General features: G+C 35.0%; 1 long non-coding RNA gene across 1 annotated transcript in view; it reads right to left on the bottom strand.

The window, feature by feature from the left end:
- Positions 1-4: 4 nt before the first annotated feature.
- Positions 5-3,969, bottom strand: part of LOC108254178 — a 10,555-nt gene continuing 6,590 nt past the window's right edge. The window contains exon 2 of the long non-coding RNA XR_001809883.2: positions 5-497. This is a non-coding gene — a long non-coding RNA (uncharacterized LOC108254178). The remainder of the gene's footprint in view (positions 498-3,969) is intronic.

Here is a 3,969-nt window from a genome sequence, read left to right on the forward strand (position 1 = left end):
TTTCTGTAGATAGATCTTGAGTTTATTACTGTAGAATTGTAGATAGAGTTTATTTCTGTAGATAGATCTTGAGTTTATATCTGTAGAATTGTAGATAGAGTTTATTTCTGTAGATAGATCTTGAGTTTATTACTGTAGAATTGTAGATAAAGTTTATTTCTGTAGACAGATCTTGAGTTTATTACTGTAGAATTGTAGATAGAGTTTATTTCTGTAGATAGATCTTGAGTTTATTACTGTAGAATTGTAGATAGAGTTTATTTCTGTAGATAGATCTTGAGTTTATTTCTGTAGATAGATCTTGAGTTTATTACTGTAGAATTGTAGATATCTGTAGAATTGTAGATAGAGTTTATTTCTGTAGATAGATCTTGAGTTTATTTCTGTAGATATCGTAGCGGAGATTATTTGTTAGGTTTATTCTGTAGATTAGCGCAGCGGAGAACAGCCTCGAGTGAAGATAGATGATAGTGATCCCTAATTTCGGTAGATGACACCTGTGAAGAGAACACAGAAACGAGAGACATTAAACAAGAGTATTAACACAGAAAACCAAGAGTATTAATAGAAGAAAGGAGTTTTACCGTAGTCTGGCTGGGAGACGTTGAACAGGGAGTAGACCAGCATTTTTTTTTTTTTTTTTTTTTTTTTTTTTTTTTTTTTTAAAAAAAATTTACCATTTACAGAAAATTTACACACTCAACTCAACCTTAGGGGCTTTTCAGCCCTATCCCGAAAGTGCCTGGGAATAATTCAGATAAAACCTTTGCTATTTCTTTAGCAAGGGAAATTTAAATCTGGTGTCTTCTCTGTTTAAATTCCCCCCAGCCAGACTCAGCTGGTCTACTCCCTGTTTAAGGTCCCCCCAGCCAGACTCATCAGCTGGTCTACTCCCTGTTTAAGGTCCCCCAGCTAGACTTTAAGCATACTTAAATGCTCGTCAGAAATGCTGTTCTCCGTCGAATACAAAGCAATAAATTTTAAAATGTGCCTCTTCCCTTGTTTCGAAAACGATGGATCGATCAAAAACCCGAACCCGAAGCAGTGTTGCCAGATTGATCCTCCCGAATTACCGTACACTGCTAGAAAATTTGAAAACTGCTAGAAATATCGTACATTTTTACTTCTCCTGGCAGTGTTGCCAGACTGGTCAGCTGAGATTACCGTACAATTTTGCTGAAAATACCGTACCTTACCGTATGCCACTTTTATAAAGTCGTACATTTTTGCATAGTACCGTACTTTTACAGCAAATTACCGTACATTATCGTATAAAATTCATTATCGTACCAAAGCTCGAACACCGTACAAATACGGTAATTACCGTACATCTGGCAACACTGACCCGAAGTTCGAACCGACGAAAATGATTGAACGCAACCTCCCCGACTATCAGGCGAGCGTTTGGACCACTACACTACCAAGGTCAGGTCATGTCACATGTCAGATCCCATGTTCCACTCACGATGATTCATGAGTCATGTTATTTTTACTGAAATATATAATGACATCTATTGTTCTTCTTCAATGGGATACGTCATGATGTCATTTTTAGTACCATATTCATTCATCCGTTTCCCCCCTTGATAGCGAAATTCATGTACCTACTGATTGGTGAGCTCTAATTTCCAATATCTTACTCATGGTGGATTTCACCAATGACTTAATCAGAGATTTCACAAATGGGAGAATTTTTAATAATCCAAAAAGGAGTTTTTAATGATACAAACAAGAGTTTCTAAAAACTCCACCTTTTTGGATCACTAAAAACTCTTTGTTGGATCAGTAAAAACTCGTTTTTGGATTATTAAAAGCTCCTTTTTGGACGATTGAAAATTCTCCCAGTTGAGAAATCTCCCATTAAGTCATTGGTGAAATCCACCATTAAACTATTGTAAACTCTATGAATCATGAGTATTATTATTTGTTTTTGACAATTATTTAGGACGGATGTTACACCACTTTTATTTCGTAACCACGTAACGTGTAGGTCCTTTGGACTCAATATTTTGGGTACTTGTTCAGAAGTCACGTCAATGGAAAATAGCTACAAAAAGGAGCTGTCACAATTTGAGCAGTGACCAGTGTTACTATAGGGTTAGGTTAAACTATTTATTTATTTTTATTTGTTACTTTTAAATTTGTGAAACTTCTAAAAAAATTGCGAAAAGTCCTCCCTTGAAACTAATTTATTTAGATTTAATTCCGTTTTTGTATAATTTCCCTTGAAGCTTATGTTATGTTGAGGATTCCTTTTTTTTTTGTTAATAAAATTTTTTAGGGATAATGCTTTCTATATAAAGAAAACCTCTCCCTAATAAAACAGGCAGGATAGCCCAGGATAACAAGATTTTGAGTTACGACGTACACAAGGGGAGTAAAGAGAAGAGGACAAGGTTAAAAGGGGTAAGGATTCCATAGAGGCAAGGTTTCATTGGAGTAAATTTTTCATGGTTTCATCAGGACAACGTTAGTTAGGGGTAAATTTTATGGTTGCGCACAAGATTAACTGGGGAAATGCTTCATAGACGTGAGGCTTCATAGGGGTAAGGTTACACGGGGAAAACAGGGGTAGGGTTTTATAGGACAAGGTTAAATGGGTTAAGATTTGATAGAGACAAGGTTAAACAGGGCTAAGGTTTTACAGGGACCAGGTTTAGTGGGGTAAGATTTCATGTGTGTTGAAGACTAAGACTGTGAGACGGACAGAGTGACCCAATTTAATGTGTCTCCATACATCCAATTGTAAAATTGTGGACTAAGAATCAGGTCATTTACTAACGTGGAAAAAACCATTACGGAACTTTAATCAGGTCATTTACGAACGTGGGTTTTACAGGGACAAGGTTAAATGGGGCTAGATTTCATGTTTGTTGAAAACTAAGACTGTGAGACGGACAGAGTGACCCAATTACATATGTCTCTATACATCCAATTGTAAAATTGTGGACTAAAAATCAGGTCATTTACGAACGTGAAAAAACGGTTAAGTTAAGTTACATACCAAAGAGTTTAATCAGGTCATTTACGAACGAAAAAAATACATCCAAATTTGTAAAATTGTGGACTAAAAATCAGGTCATTTACGAACGTGAAAAAACGGTTAAGTTAAGTTACATACCAAAGAGTTTAATCAGGTCATTTACGAACGAAAAAAATACATCCAAATTTGTAAAATTGTGGACTAAAAATCAGGTCATTTACGAACGTGAAAAAACGGTTAAGTTAAGTTACATACCAAAGAGTTTAATCAGGTCATTTACGAACGAAAAAAATACATCCAAATTTGTAAAATTGTGGACTAAAAATCAGGTCATTTACGAACGTGAACAAAAAAAAAAAAAAAAAAAAAGGGGAAAAAAATTAAAAGGGATATTTTAAAGTTTAAACGAAAAAGGGACATTAGCGATAAAGTTGGGGAGAAACTATAAAAAGGCGAGAACGTATTAATAAACTATAAAAATGAAATGATAATGATGTCCATATCGCTCGATAATAATCATTTACTTTCATAACGTTAGCCAGGTTACAAAAAGTTAAGAGACAACTTAGAGTAAACTAAATTTGGTGACGAAGCAAACTGATAAAAAGTAGTGTACTTCTTTTGTAAAAGGGGGGAAATTGCTAATGCGACGATCCAAGCCGGCCGGAATCGAACACATCACGAACGTCAACAACGATCTGACAATCGATTTACTCATTGTAGGTGCATTTAGCATTCACAAACGATCCTGTATAGAGACCGATAGCGAATGATAATAACTACATAAACATTTGACAATAGAGTTTACTCTGATTGTAGTGATGGCATTTAGCCCCATAATAACAAACAATTCCCATTTGTAATAAAAACCTAATAATAAAAAAAAAAGAAGGTTATTACTTCTCTGTGAGTAAAGGTTCATATTTGAAGTTTTCACTTCCATTAATTAGTCTTCGGTGGCCGCTACTTTTTCTTTCGAGGAAAAA

This window comes from Diaphorina citri, unplaced genomic scaffold (assembly GCF_000475195.1).
Source record: "Diaphorina citri unplaced genomic scaffold, Diaci psyllid genome assembly version 1.1 scaffold16223, whole genome shotgun sequence".
Taxonomy (NCBI): Eukaryota; Metazoa; Arthropoda; class Insecta; order Hemiptera; family Psyllidae; genus Diaphorina; species Diaphorina citri.